Source organism: Moschus berezovskii, chromosome 10, assembly GCF_049115385.1.
Source record: "Moschus berezovskii isolate FMDL1 chromosome 10, NW_MosBer_1.0, whole genome shotgun sequence".
NCBI lineage: Eukaryota > Metazoa > Chordata > Mammalia > Artiodactyla > Moschidae > Moschus > Moschus berezovskii.
In genome coordinates, this window is record NC_142469.1 from 82,055,611 (window position 1) to 82,080,573 (window position 24,963).

The following is a 24,963-nucleotide window of genomic DNA, read 5'->3' on the forward strand; positions in this document are numbered from 1 at the left end:
GGACAGAGGAACCTAACAGGCTGCAGTCCATGGGGCCACAAAGAGTGGGACATGACTGAGCATACATAGGTATTACAACCAGTGCTAACACAATCTAAGTCACATCCAAGAGAACCTTTGATTAAAATAACAATGATAAATAGAGAAATGTGTAGTCACCAACTCAAGTGCAAGGAAGAAGGTGCATATTGTCAGAGGTATTGTTTCAGAATCCAATAGAAATTCTGGTTTCAGTAGAATTTTAAGGTTTAATAGTTCAATAAGAGAAGTTAAGGAGGTCTTTCCCTTTAGAAGACAATTGACTAATTCCTGAAATAGAAATCACATCTAGTTACCAAGTCTTCATTCAACATTAGGAAGACGTTAAAGAGGTGTGTGAAGAATTAACTGCAAGGCAGGAGCCCATGCTTTATACCAGGCTCCTATTACTACCCAGGGTGGCCTCAGATTTCCTCTCTGAAAACTGGGATAATCAAAGAGATTCAGTAATAAGTTTTACGTTTCTTTGTTTTTGTTGTTTTAAGAGCTATGTATACACCTTGGTTATTTTTAAGGGCTTAATATGCTAAAGCTGAAACTCCAATACTTTGGCCACCTCATGCGTCAAGTTGACTCACTGGAAAAGAGTCTGATGCTAGGAAGGATTGGGGGTGAGAGGAGACGGGGACGACAGAGAATGAGATGGCTGGATGGCATCACCGACTCGATGGACATGAGTTTGAGTGAACTCCGGGAGTTGGTGATGTACAGGGAGGCCTGGCGTGCTGTGATTCATGGGGTCGCAAAGAGTTGGACACGACTGAGCGACTGAACTGAACTGAACTGAATATGTCAAAATCTGATTAAAAACGAAATCAATGATTTGCTTTACAAATTCTAAAATGGTTTGTTTAGGTTAGAAAGTTACCACGTTGGGGAGTTCCCTGGTGGTCCAGTGGCTAAGATTTTTTGCTCCCAACACAGCGGGCTAGGTTTGATCCCATGTTAGCCGCAACTAAGAGCTAGCAACTAAAAAGCCCACATGCCACAACTAAGACCCAGCACAGTCAAATCAACAAACATTTTTTAAAAAAAGAAAGTTACCACATCTACACTGGAAGAACCTATTCAATTTCCTCAAGCCTCCCCTAGTAAGATCCATATCAACATCTGTTAGAGGACACTCCCCTTGCATCTTCCACCGGTTACATTCTTATTTATGTTTTTGTATTTGTGTCTCCAATATTCTGAGCTTCCACAGAGCAAGGTTTGGGTTTGTTCATTTTGTATTTCTAGTGGCCATGTTATTTCTAGCACTTAGTATGTGTTTAATAAGTGCCTGCTCAATGCATGAATTCCTTCTGTGTTGAAAATGTGTTTCAGCCAAAGAAACACTTGTTACAGGCCCTTCAAAGGCAGACATTGAAAAACACTGATGCAATGAAAATCCCCCTTCAATTTCCTGCTATGGCATTGTTGTCACAATATTAAAAACCAAATTATGCCACAGACATTTAGTTAATTATTCTTCCTTTTTTTTTACAAATTTGGTCATGCATTTCTTAATTGCAAATTTTGTTGTCCTCAAATCTGTGCAAGTCATTGTTACTCAAGCTGGACGTTCACAGACAAAGAGTTTGGTTTTTGTTGCTTTGTTTGCAGATTCAAAATGGAAAAAGATCCTCTGGGAAACTAGGAAAGCAGAATGAGTAAGAAGGGTCCAGCTATGGAAAGATAGAAAAGGTGGCTTTCTAAAAGTGGCTTAATCAATGGAACTAAGGCTGAGGATACATTCAAATGCCTGCCAGAGCCTATTAGTTCTGGATGAATAATGCAAGCTCTAATTTTTGTTGGCTTAACTTTGAGGATTTTTCCAAAGCCAGAGGTACTCTGATTAAATCTCCAAATTTGTTAATTAACAAACATTCTTACGCAGGCTAGAATTTCTCCTGATTGAACACTTTTAATATACAACACAGAAGCACAGGGTACCTCAGTAGATAATTATTTAAATGAGGTGCCAAATACTTGTGTTAAACAGACATCTTAATTAGCAAAACAGATATATTCATATTTTTGCATATGAAATACTTAATAATACCACTATTCAAGATTTATAAAGACTGTCTTCTCTTGGAAGGTCAATGAAGTCCCTACATTTTTCATTTCCATGCATCCCAAAGCACCTTTCTTATTTCCTGCTATTAATGTCATTCTCATGGAGTTTCTTAAGAGGTGTTGCACTTGGTTGAGAGAATAATTTTCATCGTCAGATATGTAAAATGATGTTTTCCTGAAACTGTACATGTACATAAGAATATGACCTAAAATATTTTGTGGAGCAGCATTTAGCTTATTTGTGATGCTTTTGTTGGCTGCTTATGGGAGAAAAGGCTTATCTTTTCTGAGATGGATTATGATGGATCCTTGGTGGCTCAGATGGTAAAGAATCTGCCTGCAGTGTGGAAGACCCAGGTTTGGTCCCTGGGTTGGGAAGATCCCCTGGAGAAGGGAATGGCTACCCACTCAAGTATTCTTGCCTGGAGAATTCCATAAACAGAGAAGCTTGGTGGGCTATAGTTCATGGGGTCACAAAGAGTCGGACATGACTGAGCGACTCTCACTTTCATCTGAAGTGATTATTAGAAATATTAAAGGAAAGGTATTAATCTCTCTGAGTGATATTCAACCTTATTTTATGGTTGAATTGTTTAATGTCTGGAACAGTAGTTTAAATTTGAAAAAGACTGGATTATACAACTACTATGACAGATCAAAATTAGAGAGTATATTTCTAAGTTTAAAAAATATGAATATGATCTCTTAGGCTTTTTCTTTGACCAATCATCCAGTTAACAAATATTTCTTAGGCACTATGTTGAGTAAGACACTTTGGGCACACAAAAAAATGTAAGTAAGACTTAGTTCCTGCTCTCAAGGAACTAACATTCTCCTTGGAAAGATAAGACATATGTACATGGCGAGTGACCTAACAGTCCAAAATAGTACATAAATCAGTACCAAAAGCAAAGCAAAGCAACAGACTATTCACTTGCCAATGATAGATGTTTACTCCAAGGCAGAATAAAGTTGGTAACTACCAAAGCTGGATTAAATTTTACTCTCTTGGTAAGTCTGATCTTCAGTGGCCTCAGCCTGCAAGTCTTGAAGTAGAGCTTGGATTGCCAGAGATAGGGCCTGGGTCACAGCATGAAAACACCAAATCCTAGCTACGAGACCAGTGGTCAGTGACAAGGGCCCTGGACCTTAGGTTTTCAGAAAAGAATTTCCACAAAGACAGAAAGTATTGATGAAAATAAGTATTTGTTAAGAGGGAAAATAATATAGTGCATGTAGATAGACATATGGGCAGACTCAGAGGGATAGTCCTTGAGTTGCCCCTTCATGGCAGTTTAAATCACTGATACGGGGCACGCCTTCTGGATTTCCTTTTGGCCAATAATTTTGATTTGTCTAATTCACAGTCCACATTTGGTATATCTCAGTATCTTCCCATGTGTGTGCATGCATCTCTTAGCCAAGATGGATTCTACCGCTAAGACCTATGGGTAGCCTGGCATTAGTTAACATCACTCCACTTTGACCTCTAAGGAGACTTTCTTTGCTTGTGTGGTCAGGGAGGTCTCCTGACTTCAAGAATGAGAAATACGTAGTTTGACCCAGCCTCTTCCCTTAATTGTTCTGCTATTCCTGTCTTGAAGTTTCAATCCTCAGGGTATGAATCTTCAATCTCCTTATCCTGGTGATCTCTTTATACCAGGTTTCTTAATATACATATATTTAAAATTTTTGACTTGTCTTTAATATGTACCATACATTCACAATGGTACACACACCCGAAGTATGCAGCTTTATCAATTTTCACAAGATGGACATATCCTTGAAGCCAGCACCCAAATGGCTGCCTCTTTTTGAGAATTATTTATTCTTTGTTTCCACAGTTATAAATCTTCCTTGGTATTTCAACTCTCTACTTCACAGTGAATTTAGAAGGGCTAGCTAAATGGCAACCCACTCCAATGTTCTTGCCTGGAGAATCCCAGAGACGGGGGAACCTGGTGGGCTGCCATCTATGGGGTCGCACAGAGTCGGACACGACTGAAGTGACTTAGCAGCAGCAGCAGCAGCTAATTATAGCTTTAACTGTAAAAGATTAGAGGTGTACGGACTGGCAATGAGAACTATTGGTCTATAGATATTTCAAGTTTAGATTGTGAGCTTGATCTTTCAGACAGGTTGGCAAGTGGAAGAAAAATGAATTTATTAGAGGTAATGTGAAATGACTAGATTTATCAAAAGAACTAGTAGAAAGGGGACCAATCATTCTAGCAATTCCCAGTCAGGCTGGAATGATTAGACACCAAACATCAGTAAATAGAAATAATATTAAGGAGATTCCTTCTTATGTGCCACAAAAAGCGTTTTTCTTCCTCCATTCATATCATTGTGGAATATCTACAATAGCTAGTGCACTATTTATCGACTTTCTGGGACCAAAGTCTTGTGCAGCTAACTTATCCTTTCTTCTTGCTGCTCACTCTGAAATTCTCTAGATTTTACTGTCAGAGTCTTTGTCACATAGGGGGTTCTCCCTCCCCCATTCCCCTTGAGAAGGTAGAAGCATCATCCTCAAAAGAGACCAGTTGCTTTTCTGCTCACTTGTCCCACATTGAGATGAGTCCTCCTGAGTGGTTTCAAACCATGCCCCTCCAGATTAGAAATGACCTAGAATTCCCTGTTGGTTCAGATGGTAAAGAATCTGCCTGCAATGCGGGAGACCTAGGTTTGATACCTGGGTGGGGAAGATGTCCTGGAGGAGGGCATGGCCACCCACTCCAATATTCTTGCCTGGAGAATCCCCATGGACAGAGGAGACTGGTGGGCTACCGTCCCTGGGGTCGCAAAGATACCGTCCATGGGGTCCCAAAGAGTCAAACACAACTGGATGACTAAGCACAGCACAGCACAGATTGAGATCAGACTCTGAAAGGTGGCCCATGCCTGGAGAAGGTTAAAATCTGAATGTGGCTTTGTACAAAATATTATTAACAATGCCTGAAAACCAATAGTTGAAGCCAAGGACCGGTGATAACAAACCATATGACCAACTTGTAATACATGAAGGTTTTGGGAAAACATTATCACTTTCAAACACAAGATTTCCCATAGCTACAGAAAAAGGAATGTAGACAGAGTTCTGAGAAGGGAAGGAGACTGACTCAAAACTCAAACAGGAATATTTCAGGTCACAAGCTGCCTCACAATAGTTTAAAAAATTCACAAGTCTCCATTAAAATGAATTTCAAACACATCTCTTTTGTGATCTGTTAATGAGGACAATTTGACATTTTCCCAGGTGAAATAATTTAAGTAGAAACCATGTGACATTATAATCAATTTAAGCAGCTCTCTAGCTACTTCAAGTTTGTCAAAGTGTTTTACAGTTAAAGCTATAATTAGCTAGCCCTTCTAAATCACTGTGAGGTAGAGAGTTGAATTACCAAGGAAGCTTTATAACTGTGGAAATGAATAAATAATTTTCAAAAAGAGGCAGCCATTTGGGTTCTGGTTTCAAGGATATGTTCATCCTGTGAAAACTGATAAAGCTGCCTTCGGGTATGTGCATCTTTGTGAACGTATAGTACATATCAATGACAAGTCAATATTTTAAAAATATATGTATATTAGGAAACCTAGTATAAAGAGAAAGAAGAAAGATCTCCTTCCAGACTAACTTTTCTGAAACAACCCAGGAAAAGTTTTTGTGTTTAGTATAATGGGCCTTCATCTTGCCGAGCCAGGCGCTTAGGTTGCAGCAAAGTCAATTCCTCCTAGACTCAAATTGGTATTTGAAAAGAATAGAATTGTGTGCTCAGGTGTGTGTAGATGGGAGTTAAAGTGGTAAGAAGATAAATAGATGGATTTTCACATCGTTTGTTTACTGTGACTTTTGTTTCTTGGACGGAACTCTTGGGTCTTGACTACCTAGTGCACCAGAAGCAAGACATGATTGTGACCTTCTGGTCCAAAGCTTTCATTTCACAGAGAAGGAACCAGGCTCCTAGAGGTGAAACTGCTAGAGAAGGGCTGACCCTCTCACTCCCAGGGCCTTGGTGCCTTAGATTCACACAGAAATGGAACCAAATTCCAGCTCAATTGTTTACATACCCTGGGCTGTGGGCAAACCAGGGGACCTTGCTGATTCAGTTCCCTGAGAAGTTTAAAGAGAGAATATAATAATGCTCATGCTGTAGAACTGCTGGGATGATAAAGGGGAGAAAACAAAGCTCTGATGGCAGCGAGTGGTCTATAAATTCCTGCACCACATATACTATTCTTCTTTCATTTAAAACCTGAGTATTGGATTAGATTAGTCCCAGAGTTCTCAAACATGTTCCTTCCTTGGCTTTTACATTATTCTTGTGTTTTCGTTCTGTCCGTCTGCCCTCTCCGTCTCAGTCGCTTTTTTAGGGTTCCTGAAATGCAGGTGATCTCTGGGCTCTCTGTTTCTCCTTGGCCTTCTCCTACCTGCCACGTGGTACCTGAATGCGCCTTTCTATCCTGCCCTGTCTCCTGAGTTCTGCATCTCTGTATTAGTCGCCTGTGGGATGTTTCATTGAGTAAAATCATCTCAACTGTATCCACTCTCTTCGCTTCCTCCTCCTCTGTGGTTTTCCATATTTCTGAGCCCTGAATTGTACCACCAATTCTCTCTCTACCAGCAGCCAATCCATCAACAGCTTTGGTACCCTTCTTTCCTATAAATCCTCTTGAAATATATGTTGTTTCTTGGTCCTCACACTCACTGCTCTAGCCCTGCCTTTTATCCTGGTTAGTTTTCCTGATTGGTGTCATTTAGAGAGGAGGTGACAGGCTAAGCACTGCACCGATGCTGTGAACGCTAATCAGGGTAATCCTTTCTTAAAAATACTAGTCATCGCTTCCCATCAACTTCAGAATGAAGTTCAAACTCGTAGTGTAGGCTTCAAGATCCTCCATGATTGCCCCAGTTCCTTTTACCAAATTTAACTTTTTCAGTTCATATCTTATATCCTGGTATTGTACAACTGGGATTGCTAGCAATATCTTTCCTTTTTCTTGAACAACACCTGTCCATCTTTCAAAACAGTCAACTTCAGGAAGAAATCCCTCTCCTTCACCTTCTGCACTCCATCCCCAGCTGTGTTGGATGCCTGGCACATAGTGTCCATCTCATAACAGGAGACTTCCTCTCTGTATTGTGGTCATCTGGCTCCTTGTCTGACTTTCCCATTAGAGGCAGGAAATGTGTCCTTTCAGCTGTTTTGCCAGGGTATAACATGATGCCCATAGGTACCAGTCCGTCCATAAATGCAATTTGAGTGAGTGATGAGTTGGCTACAGTAAGTCTGTGGGAAACTTTGGTGAGGCTGTAGAGGAAGGGGGAGGTGTGAGTGTGTATGAATCGGGGTAGCTTATCGACTCCTCCACAGTCTAGAACTAGCTCAAAAGTAATTTAAATACAAAATGAGAAGTTCATTTTTTTCCCCCGATCCACCCACATTATCATTTCAATGTTACCTGAAGACTAAAAACCATATAACTTTCTATTGCTTGCATGACCGTGTCAAGTGATCTGAAACATGTCATTCGTGAGCAGTGTCTCTGGCGGGGCTGACACCCACAGGAGCAGAATCTTCCCAATCTTTGCTTTTCCCCTCCTTCTTCTGAAACACATCATATATTCCTGTGAGCTTTTTCATCCAGGAACAATCCTCCTCTAATGAAAACATCCTCTTTATCTTGTTCCAACCTCCCTCTCCCTTCGAAAACCTCTATGGATAGAACAAAGGTGATGGCTCATTAAAAATTTTAATGAGGCATCCAGAGGGGTGGCATAGAAGGAGATTTTAATATTATATTTGAAAAAAAAGAAACAGACAATTTGTCTGAATCTTCTTTCAGGAATGTATCAAAGGGAAATACTTGGAATTCAAATGTAAATTATAAAACAGAAAACAGAGTGCCCATTAGAATGAAATTGATGCTGATCAGGGGCCCAATAATCAATCCCACAGAAACAAAGATGTTTGTTCCTTTGAAGTTAAAAAAATGCTAATTATACTGTTTTTGACCTCATCCATTTTTCCTTAGAAATGCTAGTATAGAAGATAAAAATCCAAAGGCAAATGATTACACTCAATCTTATCTTTATTAATAAGTGTCTTTATTGTTATTTTACTTCAAAGTTTATATCATCTTAATTCATAAGGAAAATAATCTTTATTCCATGACCCTGTGATTAAGGAAAATTGTTGAGCTTAAAAAATTATTGGGCAGACAGAGAATGCAATATTGAGGAAATTTGTTATCTTTTGTGGACATCAGTATCTGTAAATAGCTACCTTACAGTTATAAAAATTCATTCTGCTTAGGTGAGAGACTTAGTATTATTATTTAGTCACAGACTTCTTCCATTTTTTTGTAGGTGTTTGCTTATAAAATGGGAATATAAGAGTGATTGTTTGAGCAGTGTGTTTTATGGCTGATGACCGAGTCTATTTTTCTCTACAGAGTTAAGATCTCTTCAAATTCCCTCTCAATTGCTCTTTTCCTCTCTTTCTCTCTATTTTGTTTTGTTTTGAGTAAACACAGCCATTAATGCCTCAGTTACTCTAACCAAGCCCCCTGCCCCTCATTACCTGTTGCTGTATCTGCTGCTCTGGAAATAATTTCCTAAGATTTAGTCACTAAGTCATGTCTGACTCTTTTGCAACTCCATGGACTGTAGCCCACCAGGCTCCTCTGTCCATGGGATTTCCCAGGCAAGAATACTGGAGTGGGTTGCCACTTCCTTCTCCAGGAGATCTTCCCGACCCAGGCATAAAGCCCACATCTCTTGCACTGGCAGGTGGATTCTTTACCACTGTGCCACTGGGGAAGCCTTGATATAATTTACCAGGGAGGAAAATAACGTAGAGGAGAAGTTGGAAGGGGGCAACATGTAGCAGAGGGACTGTTAGTAACACAGATCTTCCTTGTCTGGTCTTATCCTTCATTTATCCAAATTTCATCCCTCCAGAGGTCTTTCTTGCCTCTCCCTCCAGTTCTTCTGGTTTCATACCCTTCAGCAACTACATTCATATCTAAGCTTATTTACAGATTTTTCTCATGTCCTTTTCAGATTATTGGCCATCAGTAAGTTTGATTACCTCCAGTAATTTATATATTCTCTAGGAGATCTGGTCTCTTAAGTTGGGAATAAAGAAATAGAGCCATCTCTTTACTGACCCTCATTGGGATATAGAATTTACCGTGAGTTTTTAGACTGTTGGTTTTGTTGTCTAAACAACACACTTGCCTGAAGGATGAGGTCTCTGACTAGGTCAGTCATTTGAGGAAGATCTGCAGCACTTAGATGCTTATGGAAATTGGGGGGATCTATTGGGGTTTTGGTCATAACTTTCCTCCCAAGGAGTAAGCGTCTTTTAATTTCATGGCTGCAATCAGCATCTGCAGTGATTTTGGAGCCCCCCAAAATAAAGTCTGACACTGTTTCTACTGTTTCCCCATCTATTTCCCATGAAGTGATGGGACCGGATGCCATGATCTTCGTTTTCTGAATATTGAGCTTCAAGCCAAACTTTTCACTCTCCTCTTTCACTTTCATCAAGAGGCTTTTGAGTTCCTCTTCACTTTCTGCCATAAGGGTGGTGTCATCTGCATATCTGAGGTTATTGATATTTCTCCCAGCAATCTTGATTCCAGCTTGTGCTTCTTCCAGCCCAGCGGTCCTCATGATATACTCTGCATATATGTTAAATAAGCAGGGTGACAATATACAACCTTGACGTACTCCTTTTCCTATTTGGAACCAGTCTGTTCCATGACCAGTTCTAACTGTTGCTTCCTGACCTGCATACAGGTTTCTCAAGAGGCAGGTCAGGTGGTCTGGGATTCCCATCTCTTTCAGAATGTTCCACAGTTTATTGTGATCCACACAGTCAAAGGCTTTGGCATAGTCAATGAAGCAGAAATAGATGTTTTTCTGGAACTAAGCAGAAATAGATGTTTTTCTGGAACTCTCTTGCTTTCTCCATGATCCAGCGGATGTTGGCTATTTGATCTCTGTTTCCTCTGTCTTTTCTAAAACCTCCTTGAACATCTGGAAGTTCACGGTTCACATATTGCTGAAGCCTGGCTTGGAGAATTTTGAGCATGACTTTACTAGCGTGTGAGATGAGTGCAATTGTGTGGTAGTCTGAGCATTCTTTGGCTTTGCCTTTCTTTGGGATTGGAATGAAGACTGACCTTTTCGAGTCCTGTGGCCACTGCTGAGTTTTCCAAATTTGCTAGCATATTGAGTGCAGCACTTTCACAGCATCATCTTTCAGGATTTGAAATAGCTGAATTGGAATTCCATCACCTCCACTAGCTTTGTTCATAGTGATGCTCTCTAAGGCCCACTTGACTTCACATTCCAAGATGTCTGGTTCCAGGTGAGTGATCACACCATCGTGAAGATCTTTTTTGTACAGTTCTTCTGTGTATTCTTGCCACCTCTTCTTAATATCTTCTGCTTCTGTTAGGTCCATACCATTTCTGTCCTTTATTGCACTGACATTACTTTGCCGACCAAGGTCGTTCTAGTCAAGGCTATGGTTTTTCCCGTGGTCGTGTATGGATGTGAGAGTTGGACTGTGAAGAAAGCTGATCGCCAAAGAATTGATGCTTTTGAACTGTGGTGCTGGAGAAGACTCTTGAGAGTCCCTTGGACTGCAAGGAGATCCAACCGGTCCATTCGAGAGGAGATCAATCCTGGGTGTTCATTGGAAGGACTGATGCTAAAGCTGAAACTGCAATACTTTGGCCACCTCATGCGACGAGTTGACTCACTGGAAAAGACTCTGATGCTAAGAGGGATTGGGGGTGGGAGGAGACGGGGACGACAGAGAATGAGATGGCTGGATGGCATCACAGACTCGATGGACATGAGTTTGGGTGAACTCCGGGAGTTGGTGATGGACAGGGAGGCCTGGCGTGCTGTGATTCATGGGGTCACAAAGAGTCGGACACGACTGAGCGACTGAACTGAACTGAACTGATTGGGGTTTTGACCAGAGGGTCTCAAGAGGTCTGGGAATTAGCTCCCAAATGTTGGATCATAAGGTGGCAATGTCCACCAAGAACTAGGCTGAGAGTAGAAGAGGCCAGGAGTCTTCAGCTTGCCTTTGGGGCTGGATTAGTTGGCAGAGACTAGACGTGCTATGCTGAGTCATCTGTGGCAGGGTCAGATATTGAAGTCCAGTGTCAGAATATTTGTTGCTTATTTTATTCTCTGTATTCCTTTCTATTTTGTTTTCTGAAAATATTTAGTAAAATCCCTTTGAAAGTTTGAGCTTTTTTTTTCTCTTCAGATATGTTAAGGGGAACTAAAGGAAAAGATATAGACTTGGGTTACACTCTAGACTAGGAGTTGGTCTTTATTCCCTAAAGGATCAGATAGTAAATATTTTAGGTTTTATGGGCCAGTGGTGACTGTCACAACTACTCAGCTCTGCTACTCTAGTGTGGAAACAGCCATAGGCAACACATAAATAAATGAGCATGACGGGGATCCAATAAAACTTTATTTACAAAAAATAGGCAGCAAGCTGTCATTGGCCCACTGACCTTAGTATGCTGTAGATAAGAAAAGGGGGTATGACCCATCCCTGAAGGCCAGAGTAATGGTGGCAGAAGGAGCCAAGTAAGAGATGCAGAAGGCAAAGGTGGCTCAGGAGACAGGCTGAGATCTCCCTGGCTGCCAAAGCCTTGAGTGTTTGGGTTTTAATTTACTAAGAGAGATACTTCCCTACTTTACCCCTCTCAAAGGAGTCTTGAGAGCAGGGATTTTTTTCTATTTGCTTCTGCTGTATCCTCTGCACCTACACAGTTGCCTGGCACTCCAAAACACTTGTTGATGAGTACATATTTGAGTGAATAAAATTATCTTACATAAAAGGGGTGAATGAACATTTTGTATCTCTTTGACTCTGGGCATGACTCAACATATTAACAGACAAGCACACATACTAGTTTTGATATTGTGGGGCTAGAGTTGCAAAGAAAGGAAATCAAATATACCCTTTCAATTTAAATCTAACTGAGGCTGAGTGTTGTGTCTATTCATCTCTGTATCCAGCACAGAACTGTACCCTCTGTAATCCACACTTAGTGTTGGTAATGAGATGCTTATAGGTAGAACTAAGTCTTACAAGCAGACTCAAAGGGAATGAGTGTTTCTGTTCCCTTCCTTCTCCCCCAAACTACCCTGGGATTTATGTTGATTTATGTTGCAACATAATGCCCAATATGATGGTATTAGGAGATGGGGGCTTTAGGGCATGAGGTTGGAGCCCTCATGAATGGGATTAGTGCTCTTAGGAAAGAGACCCCAGACAGCTTCCTTGACCCCTCCACTGTGCAAAGAGACAGTGAGAAGATTCTGTCTGTGAATTAGGAAGCAGGCTCTCAGTTCAGTTCAGTTCAGTCTCTCAGTCATGTCCGACTTTCTGTGATCCCATGGACCACAGCATGCCAGGCCTCCCTGTCCGTCACCAACTCCTGGAGTCTACTCAAACTCATTCACATTGAGTCGGTGATTCAATTCAGCCATCTCACCCTCTGTCATCCCCTTCTCCTCCTGCCTTCAATCTTTTCCAGCATCAGGGTCTTTTCAAATGAGTCAGCTCTTTGTATCAGGTGGCCAAAATATTGGCGTTTCAGCTTCAACATCAGTCCTTCCAATGAACACTCAGGACTGATCTCCTTTAGGATGGACTGGTTGGATCTCCTTGCAGTCCAAGGGGCTCTCAAGAGTCTTCTCCAACACCACAGTTCAAAAGCATCAATTCTTCGGTGCTTAACTTTCTTTATAGTCCAACTCTCACATCCATACATGACTACTGGAAAAACCATAGCCTTGACTAGACGGACCTTTGTTGACAAAGTAATATCTCTGCTTTTTAATATGCTGTCTAGGTTGGTCATAACTTTCCTTCCAAGGAGTAAGCATCTTTTAATTTCATGGCTGAACCATCTGCAGTGATTTTGGAGCCCCCCAAAATAAAGTCTGACACTGTTTCGACTGTTTCCCCATCTATTTCCCATGAAGTGATGGGATCGGACGCCATAATCTCAGTTTTCTGAATGTTGAGCTTTAAGCCAACTTTTTCACTCTCCTCTTTCACTTTCATCAAGAGGCTCTTTAGCTCTTCTTCACTTTCTGCCATAAGGGTGGTGTCATCTGCATATCTGAGGTTATTGATATTTCTCCCGGCAATCTTGATTCCAGCTTGTGCTTCCTCCAGCCCAGTGTTTCTCATGATATACTCTGCATATACGTTAAATAAGCAGGGTGACAATATACAGCCTTGATGTACTCCTTTTCCTATTTGGAACCAGTGTGTTGTTCCATGTCTGGTTCTAACTGTTGCTTCCTGACCTGCATATAGGTTTCTCAAGAGGCAGGTCAGGTGGTCTGGTATTCCCATCTCTTTCAGAATGTTCCACAGTTTATTGTGATCCACAAAGTCAAAGGCTTTGGCATAGTCAATAAAGCAGAAATAGATGTTTTTCTGAAACTCTCTTGCTTTTTCAATGATCCAGCGGATGTTGGCAATTTGATCTCTGGTTCCTCTGCCTTTTCTAAAACCAGTTTGAACATCTGGAAGTTCATGGTTCACGTATTGCTGAAGACTGGCTTGGAGAATTTTAAGCATTACTTTACTAGCGTGTGAAATGAGTGCAATTGTGCAGTAGTTTGAGCATTTGGCATTGCCTTTCTTTGGGATTGAAATGAAAACTGACCTTTTCCAGTTCTGTGGCCACTGCTGAGTTTTCTAAATTTGCTGGCATATTGAGTGCAGCACTTTCACAGCATCATCTTTCAGGATTTGAAATAACTCAACTGGAATTCTGACACCTCCACCAGCTTTGTTCGTAGTGATGCTTCCTAAGGCCCACTTGACTTCACATTCCAGGATGTCTGGCTCTTAGGTGAGTGATCACACTATTGTGATTTTCTGGGTCGTGAAGATCTGTTTTGTACAGTTCTTCTGTGTATTCTTGCCACCTCTTCTTAATATCTTCTGCTTCTGTTAGGTCCCTACCATTTCTGTCCTTTATTGAGCCCATTTTTGCATAAAATGTTCCCTTAGTATCTCTAATTTTCTTGAAGGGATCTCTAGTCTTTACCATTCTATTTTTTTCCTCTGTTTCTTTGCACTGATTGCTGAGGAAAGCTTTCTTATCTCTCCTTGCTATTCTTTGGAACTCTGCATTCAAATGGGTATATCTTTCCTTTTCTCTTTTGCTGTTCGCGTCCCTTCTTTTCACAGCTATTTGTAAAGCCTCCTCAGACAGCCACTTTGCTTTTTGCATTTCTTTTTCTTGGGGATGGTCTTGATTCCTGTCTCCTGTAGAATGTTACCAACCTCCGTCCAGAGTTCATCAGGCACTCTGTCTATCAGATCTACTCCCTTAAATCTATTTCTCACTTTCACTGTATAGTCATAAGAGATTTGATTTAGGTCATACCTGGTCTAGTGGTTTTCCCTACTTTCTTCAATTTAAGTCTGAATTTGGCAATAAGGAGTTCATGATCTGAGCCACAGTCATCTCCTGGTCTTGTTTTTGCTGACTGTATAGAGCCTCTCCATCTTTGACTTCAAAGAATATAATCAATCTGATTTCGGTGTTGACCATCTGGTGATGTCCATGTGTACAGTCTTCCCTTGTGTTGTGGAAGAGGGTGTTTGCTATGACCAGTGCGTTCTCTTGGCAGAACTCTATTAGCCTTTGCCCTGCTTCAGTCCATGCTCCAAGGCCAAATTTGCCTGTTACTCCAGGTGTTACTTGACTTCCTACTTTTGCATTCCAGTCCCCTATAATGAAAGGACATCTTTTTTGGGTGTTAATTCTAGAAGGTCTCGTAGGTCTTCATAGAACCGTTCAACTTCAGCTTCTTCATCATTATTGGATGGGGCATAGACTTGGTTTAATGTGATGTTGAATGGTTTGCCTTGGAAATGAACAGAGATCATTCTGTTGTTTTTGAGACTGTGTCCAAGCACTGCATTTTGGACTCTTTTGTTGACTACGATGGCTACTCCATTTCTTCTAAGGGATTCTTGCCCACAGTAGTAGATATAATGGTCATCTGAGTTAAATTCACCCATTCCAGTCTATCTTTGTTTGCTGATTCCTAGAATGTGGACATTCACTTTTGTCATCTCCTTTTGACCACTTCCAATTTGCCTTGATTCATGGACCTAACATTCCAGGTTCCTATGCAATATTGCTCTTTACAGCATCGGACCTTGCTTCTATCACCAGTCACATCCACAACTAGGTGTTGTTTTTGCTTTGGCTCCATCCCGTCATTCTTTCTGGAGTTACTTCTCCACTGATCTCCAGTAGTATATTGGGCACCTACCGACCTGGGGAGTTCATCTTTCATCGTCCTATCTTTTTGCCTTTTCATACTGTTCATGGGGTTCTCAAGGTAAAAATGAATAAATAAATATTATTTTTAAACAGTAAATGACAGGGACATTCCTGAGCAGGGAATGTAAGCACAGTTTAGACAGAGGTCAGAGGGCAGTGGGAGAGGACAGACGGATGGACCGGGGGTAAACCTCTACCTGTGAGCACCTGGCTCTCTGTGTGCATATGTATGTGTCTGCTACTGGGCACATGTGCACATGTGTGACAATACTGCCTTTCCAAGAGCCTGCTAGAATCAAGCCTTCTGAGAATAATAATCCTTTAAATCTTTGAGTGATTATTGCCTCATTATGAATTGTTTTATAAGATACTCTCCTTGGAGACAGAAAATAGCTGCTGCTTATTGATTAGTGACCACAGACAGGCACTTGGCTAAATACTCTGCATATTCCCTACTTTAACCCTCTATGGTGTAGTGGTCCAGAGTATACACAAAGCATTCTGGATGGTAATGCTACAAAGGGAGAGATGTAGAGTAGAATAAGTTTAAAAAGCTATGCCTTCTTTGCGTCTATTTAAGTTGATATCTAGAAGTTTTCAAATTTATGTAGTTGCAAAGGATTTTATTTCCACTTTCATTTAAAATAAAATTGAGGGATTTCCCTGGTGGTCCAGTGGTTAAAACTCTGAGTGGGCACAGGTTTGATCACTGGTTGGGGAACTAAGATCCTGCATGCCTCTCAGCATGGCCAATAAATAAAAAAAAATAATAAAATTGATATGTAATTTTTAATGTAGTCAACAAAGCTTAAATCTCATAATGATAAGGAAGACATGGGCATAGACAAGGGGAAACTTGATATTCTCTTTTTGCTTCAACCTTTTGACATTGCATTTTCATTCTACTTTCTAATAGAAATTTTATCCTAGTGTCTTCTGTGTTTGAAAGTCTTTAATATTTTTCTTAAACAAAAGTATGTATGTAATTGAAACTAATTTTTTGATCAACAGTATCTTAACTGTAAGGATTGTCTTCTAGAATTGAGTTATCAATATGATTACTATCAGGACTCAGTGGGTTCTCAACAGAAATATATTACAAACATTGATAGTTGCTAATTATAAAAATAAAGTTCTATTAGAACTCCATCTCTTAATGAGATAAATGGGGTGTTAAAAATTCATTTCATGAATTCATGAGTGAGTGTTACTTATGGTCAGAAAAAGACAGGGCTCAGCTCTAATTTTCATTATGCTATTTTTATAGGTGTGTTGAGGAGTTTTGTTCACTGAATAAGTGGGTGGTAATGGAAAGAGTTTTGTTGTTAGGAAAGCCACTCACTTCTCCAAGATGTATCCTGACAAAATCACATAGTGATCTATTGTGGAAAATTATTTCTAATGATTTATTAGCCCATTTTTCAAAAGAATAAGAAAGTACTTGACTTGCAAAAGGATTTGTTAGCCAGTCATTAGAGTTACAACACCAACAGTACTACCTTTTTTTCTCAAATTGGTTTACAATGGATTATATAGTGGATTTACGTTTCAGGTGTGCAGCAAAATGATTCAATTATACACTTTTTTAGATCCACATATAAGTGGAATATTAAGTGAATATCATATATTTGCCTTTCTCTGACTTACTTCACTTAGTATGATAATCTCCAGATCCATCCATGTTGCTGCAAATGGCATTATTTCATTCTTCTTTTGGCTGAGTAACATGCCATTGTATACATGTACCACAGCTTCCTTGTCCATTCATCTGTCGATGGACATATAAGTTGCTTCTTGGTTATTGTACATAGTACTGCTATGAACATTGGGGTGCATGGATCTTTTTGAATTAGAGTTTTCATCTTTTCCAGACATATGCCCAAGGGTAGGATTGCCAGATCACATGGTAACTTGATTTTTAGTTTTTTAAGGACCCTCCAAACTGTTTTCCATCCAACACTACTATTTTAAATTGATTTTATTTTTGAGTGCCTCAGAGAGTTTTAAGCTTTCTGGTAATGCACTGAATTGAGTCCTGATAGATGAGAGGTATACCTTCTTCGTCTTTTTTTTAGGTGAGAAAAGGGTGACTATGAAAGAGGAGACGGGAACAGAGAACCAGAAGGACACTTTGATCACAAGCTGTTTCTCAGGGAGAATGGTTTTAATAACAAGCTTATATGGACGCTAAGGATCTCAGAATTGATTCCTATAATACTACCTGTGCCCATTTTGTGGACCACTGGGAAAGAGCATGATGCACGTTCATGAAAGAGTTGATAAGAACTATTTTTGGAGATAGGATGACAAAGGTGGAGAAGGGTGTGCAGAGGGCAGTGGGGAAGAGGAGGCAGCGCCAGCCCAGCAGGAAAATGGGGAAGAACTGAAAGGGTAGAGAAGGGCCAATCCCCCTTTTCCTGTCCCCCACCCCCTGTGTCACATATTGGGCACAATGACTCACCCTAGCCAGCACAAGATTTAGAACCTGGTATTTTTGTCTTGTGTGTGTCGGATGAGCTGATTTTTATTCACAGTTTCAATCAAGAAAGGAATTGATATTAGAATAAGTGGTTTACAAAATGGGTCAAGATTAGAAGATAGAGTACAATTGGGAAAGAGAAGAGAGGACTTAAGATAAAGACTGGGCAGGCTGATTCTGTGTCCCTGGTTTGTGTCATTAGCACTGTTAGCAGCAGATGTTGCTTACTCTTTTCAAATTAAATTTTAATGTCCTTTGAGCTGGAATAGTGCAGTTCAGTTATCTTTCAACCAGAGTATACCATCTCTCGGTACTTTCAAAACTGCTAAGTATCTTTATTTGTGTATAACCTTTATTTTGTGCGTAACCTTTACTTTGTGTGTAATATACATGGATGTTGTTGAGCGTCATTCAGAAACAGGTTGGCATCAGTTCTGAGAAATGTTCGCTATCAGGTTTACATTGTTAATCCAAAATCACCTATGTTAAGATTACGCTTTTTAAGTGGAAAACTCATTAAGCTAAGTTTTTAAAACTATTTTTGAATGAACAGATGAAAAGAAGATTAATTTTTAAAATCTTTGCTTGAATTCAAAATTCATGAGACTCTTTTGTGAAGTTATATTTAACACATAAGGTTAAAATTGAAGAAAATATTTGAAAATGTTTCAAATTATTTTTTAGCACTGTTTTTAACTGGAATTGTAAAACTTACCTGTTTATTTGTAGAAATTGTACTTTCTAAATATGATTCAAGTATATGTATTTGTTTCATTGTTAAAATATATCTTTACAAGATAAAAGCAAATGTTACAGTCACACAGGTATAAAAATATCCTGTGTACCTGTGTACAGGTATAAAAATATCCTGTGTACATGATTTCTGTTTTTATAAGTCAAAAAAGACTTGTGAGATAGAATTTTCCTTATTAAATGTTTTGTATAACACTCTCCTGCCTAATGCCAACTAGATCATATTTCCAACTAATGATCCGGCTGTTAATCCACAAAATAAAGTAGATGAGGTCTCTATTTCACCTTTAACTTTCATTATTTTAACTTTTTTTTTCTTTCTCTCTTCAAATATTGAACACAACTCATTAGCAAATGCCACCTAAATGGTACTTCCTTTGTGACTTTGCAGCTGTCATTGTTATGCTTTCAGCAGGCCTAAAGGGCTGCTCTTCTGTGTATTTCTGGAAAGCTATTCCACTGTTTAAACTAAACAAATGGAGCTCTTTAAGCTGTTAAAATACAGTGCTAGTTTTTTCTTTTCTTTTCTTGCATCTTCAAGTTGCATCTAAATGAAAGGTCTGACTAATTGTTTCCAGGAATAGTATCGTAGAGAATTTCTCCTGGTATTTAAGTAGGATGCATTTCCGGTGTTCTCCCAGACCTCACACAGAAAGAAGGGTGTCCTGGTTTCCCCCGGTTGTGCTTATCGCAACCAGCTTAGTGGTGGTGGTCTGGGGCAGTGGGGACAGGAGGAAAAAAGATAAATGTGGCACACTGCAGGCAGACCCGTGCTCGGGAAGGAAGGCAGTGCTCCCAGCCAGAGAGGAGCTGGGGCAGGGCTGTCCACGTGGGCGAACGACCAGTGCGGTCACTGAGGGTCCCGCGCCCAGAAGCCCCATCCCGCACCCGCACTCCCAATTTCTGCTATCGCTATTTTGCCATTCTGCTTTATCTTGGAATCTGTGCTCTGAAGTGGAGACGACAGAGAAGGGGATGACGGAGAACGAGATGGGTGGATGGCATCACTAACTCAATGGACATGAGTTTGAGCAAACTCTGGGAGATAGCAAAGGACTGGGGGCTGCAGAGTCGGACACGACTGAGCGACTGAACGACAAGAAGAAGTGAAGTCCCCTGGGACAATGAAGTTTGGACCGGAAACCCTGAAGCCTCCCTCCTCCCCTTCTCCCGCCCCCGGCTGGGCAAGGGCTGAGGAGGGCATGGGCGTGCGTGCGTGGAGTCTCTGCTGTAAAATGAAAGGAGGGCACGAAGTGAAATACGGACCATGAAGGGATCAACTTCTTCCACACCCAAGGCCCTCTCCTCTTGAAGGCTGCTTGAAAGATTTATTAGTGGTTCCTGGTTCTGTTTCCCATAGGGTTGGAGCAATGCCCTGAGGGCTTGTCACGTAGGCTTTCACCCTTCTAATCAGCCAGATGGCAGCTGCAGGAAGCGGCTGGGAGAGCCACAGTCACCGGGCAGTGTTGACAGGCAGGTCTTCAGCTGAATGGGGAGCAGGAGGGAGCATCTGCGCCTGGGATGGTAGTGTTCGCTTGATTCTGTTCATTTACTGAGCCAAGATAGAAAAGTGCTTTGAAAAAAGTCCTTCTAGATGAAAATTTCATCCCAGAAACATTGATAATTTGTCACTGCTCTTCTTTTTTCTTTCAAGTATTGAAAACATCTTTTAGTTGTAGGCAACCATGTTAACTGATAAATATGAACAAGGTAAATTACATGCTTATAAACTTATTTGGAGTACAATGAAAAAAGACAAGCTGTTTCTCCAAATAGAGATTTTCTAACACATTTCTATCATATAATGTATTGTGGATTACTTCATATTGATCAGGTAAATACATGTACTTTCTAATAAGTTGCTTTATAAGTTTATCTTTGATTATTGACTCTGTTTAACTCTTCTTGACTTTCAAGGTGTAGAATTAAAAACATTCCCTTATTGTGGTAATTTATTTACAGATTTCTCCTCTTTATAAACTCATATATCCTAAAACTTAGTTTCAAAACAGGCTATTGTAGTTGGGAAATTGACTTGATTATTAAATGCATCACTGCTCTTAATCTAAAAATTCTCCTGACTTTGGAAGTGGTTCAAGGTGTGTGGTGTTTGTATATTTATTTTTAAATTTTTATATGAGAAATTGTATAAGAAGAAAAGTCACTCTGACTCTTTAGTAGCAACCTATAAATCTCATAATTCTTAAGGGAAAGGGACCTGAAAAAGGGAGCTAGAAGGAGAGATGTTGCCTGCCTTTGCAGACCTAGTGTAGTCGTTGGCTTCTCTCAGCAAGGGCAACAAAGCGTGCAGATGTGTAATAGAAAGAAGGTGGACAGTCTAGTGAAAATGCCAGTAAGCTCTTTGGGAAGCTGGCAGAGTGTGTGACAGACATGGACACAAGCTCCATTCATAGACCTATTCTTAGAATGGGGACAATGTCTGGCATCCTGAATTGTAGAAGGACATACACCTGCCATTTAATTGGCTCAATATCACCTGTGACTTATACCTCATCTTAGACTGCAAGATCATTTGTTCATTCAATTGTCTGTGTTTGTCCATCAACTCAACCATCCATCCAAAAGACTGAACGTGGTCATTTAAAATTGTGCACAATAGGCTTCTTCTGTAGGTACAAATATTCCCTCTTGGAAATCGTAAGGTGACATGATTTATGGTTAAATGGATGATATTTTCCTATCAAAATGTCATTATAATGGAGAGCTTGCTTCTGTTCAAATACCAAAAAAAAAAAAAAAAATGTAAACAGGACTCAAACTACTTGGCAAAAGCACTTATAAAAGTAAAACTACACAAACCTCTATAATCTGTAATATAGTAGAAGCATATTCCAAGACACAGACCCTTAGGGATGGCAGAGACTATGATAATCTTTTGTTTATTTCACAAGTGAGTAAACCAAAGCTATGAGAGAGGGAAGGACTTCCTTGATGTCATCCACTTAACTCAAAAAAGTTAAGCTGAAATAGTTAATATATACTGAAATTGTTACAGGTTGTTATTCAACTAAAACTTTAAGTCAACTATACTTCTGTTAAAAAATAAAGGTTGTTTGCTGTGTTAAGAGCTACTAAAATACGGCAGGAACATGGTAGAAACCCATTTCTCTTAATAAAACTGCTCAGGAACATCTGAGCCAGTAACTCAGTGGACTCTATTGTTTCCCCAACCAGGCTCCACCTGATTCTTCTTCCTTCCCTACAGACCCCAGTGGCATTTGAATTCCTGCTACTTCTCTGCCCCTTTGTGCCTCAGTAGACCAGACCCTTTCCTGGCTCCAGAGCTTGTCCCTGCAGGTCTAAGAAGGGGTCCATACCCTCCTTGTCCTTGATTAGTTTTGGGAAAGTCATGTGACAGTCAAATGGGACCCGAGGGGAAGACTGTTGGAGGCTCTGGGGCAAACTTTCAGGAGATGCTCTCTGTCTGAGATTATTTTATCAGGACTGAGATTTGCAGCGGCATCTCACTACCTACCCAGGAGCTAACAACGAAGCGAGCCAGTGGTGTATCGTTTAAGTCCACTGTTTGTAGCCCAGGAGTGCCTCCCTCCACCTCCCCTCCCTCCCTGGCCCCCCTTTATTATATTGTTATTAGTCTTTGATATCCACAGGTGTCCTTCTCAACGTGGAGGATGAATGTGAATTCAGAATCCCAGCCCCCAGAGCGCTGAGAGCAGGCTTCCCAACTTTTCCCCATATCATTCCCCTAAAGAGACTTTTATAGATACACTTTTCAAATGCCCTATGTGTGTGTAATACCTATCTGTCTCTGAGCTTTATACATTAAAACAACAAGTTTTCTTTGTCCTCCACCCCCACCCCCGACACACTCCCGAGAAGCAGTTTTTGCCTCCTTGGGAGTGATATTACCTCCGTTGAGAATGGTTCAGAGGCCGAGATGGAAGCAGGCAGTCATTCCTAGGACTGTTAGGATGAGACCATCCTCAGGGTGGGAGCACCCATGCACTCACAGAAAGCAGGGACACAGCAAATTCTTTCACAAAATACTCATTGCAACACACACATTTTTAACAATATGACCATGGACTGTCAGTTCAGTTCAGTCGCTCAGTCGTGTCTGACTCTTTGTGACCCCATGAATCGCAGCACACCAGGCCTCCCTGTTCATCACCAATTGCTGGAGTCTACCCAAACCCATATCCCTTGAGTCGGTGATGCCATCCAACCATCTCATTCTCTGTCGTCCCCGTCTCCTCCTGCCCTCAATCCTTCCCAGCATCAGAGTCTTTTCCAATGAGTCACCTCTTCACATCAGATGGCCAAAGTTTTGGAGTTTCAGCTTCAGCATCAGTCCTTCCAATGAACACCCAGGACTGATCTCCTTTAGGATGGACTGATTGGATCTCCTTGCAGTCCAAGGGATTTTCAAGAGTCTTCTCCAGCACCACAGTTCAAAAGCATCAATTCTTATGCACTCAGCTTTCTTTATAGTCCAATTCTCACATCCATACATGACTACTGGAAAAACCATAGCCTTGACTAGATGGACCTTTGTTGACAAAGTAATGTCTCTGCTTTATAATATGCTGTCTAGGTTGGTCATAACTTTCCTTCCAAGGAGTAAGCATCTTTTAATTTCATGGCTGCAATCACCATCTTCAGTGATCTTGGAGCCCCAAAAAATAAAGTCTCTCACTGTTTCCTCTGTTTCCCCATCTATTTGCCATGAAGTGATGGGACCAGATGCCATGATCTTTGTTTTCTGGATGTTGAGTTTCAAGCCAACCTTTTCATTCTCCTCTTTCACTTTCATCAAGAGGCTTTTGAGTTCCTCTTCACTTTCTGCCATAAGGGTGGTGTCATCTGCATATCTAAGGTTATTGACATTTCTCCCGGCAATCTTGATTCCAGCTTGTGCTTCTTCCAGCCCAGCATTTCTCATGATGTACTCTGCATAGAAGTTAAATAAGCAGGGTGACAATATACAGCCTTGCTGTACTCCTTTTCCTATTTGGAACCAGTGTGTTGTTCCATGTCCAGTTCTAACTTTTGCTTCCTGACCTGCACACAGGATTCTCAAGAAGCAGGTCAGGTAGTCTGGTATTCCCATCTCTTTCAGAATTCTCCACAGTTTATTGTGATCCACACAGTATAGTCAATAAAGCAGAAATAGATGTTTTTCTGGAACTCTCTTGGACTGTATCAGCTCTTAAATTCATCCTGTTCCTTTTTTTTTTTCTCCTCTTTCTTCTTCATATTCTCCCACCACAGCCACCTTCTGGCCTGAAAGAAGAAAAGCAGAACCCAAGGACAGCCAGGGATGGGGAGCGGGTATAGGAAACAGGCTTTGAGTCAGAAGTCCCAGTTTTGTTGGCAAATCATCTTCTTTTCTGCCATGTTTCTGAAATCTCTCTCTCATTTTTGTCTTCTTTTTTGTTTTCTTTGCCTCGTAAGCCTGTGTTCCCTCTGGTCTGGGCAATCATCTCTCTCTTCTTAAAGATTATTTGCTTAGGACCAACTGTATTTTAAATACTTCCTATTTCAGTCTCAAGCAGCACAACAGCTATGTGGATTACATATTAATGCCTCCGTTTTACAGACAAGGAAACTAAGGTTCAGGAGTTTCAGTGATTGGCCCAAAGTTAGACACCAGTTAGATATAGATAGAGCTGGCACTTAAACCCAATTTGCCACCTATGTTCACGCTCCTTTGACTGGATTTTTGTAATATATTTTAATGTATTTTTAAAATTATACATGTGATAAACAGTTCCTTCTTTTTGCCAAAAAATAAAAAAGATATTACAACTTAATATTCCTACTAATCCCCTTTATTCCTATTCTTCTTGTCTTGACCCCGACATGTAACCACAGTCACAGTTTGGCGTGGATCTTTCCAGGTCTTATTCTAAATGTTTCATAGGTGTGATGACTATTTGTTCACCTCTGCACTGGAGGGATCGACACAATGCCCTCAGTCGTGGGCCCCAGTGCCTGGATGACCTCCCGTGACACAAACCAGCATCTTGTTTGTAGCTCAGCAGCTCCACTTGGTAACTGGCTGGCTTGCAAATCCTTCTGATAAATTGCAGGTTGCCAACGTGCAGGAGGTTTTCTGCAGTGAATATTCACCATATTCCTTTTGGCTTATGTTTCCACCCCTTCCCCTCTTTACATCATCTCTCCTCATCCTCTTTTAACTGGATCACTCGGGTCCCTTTCTCGCTTTAGGGTAGCAACGGTTCTTTTTGTCACAGCCTGGGAAAAGTATTTAGGTAAAT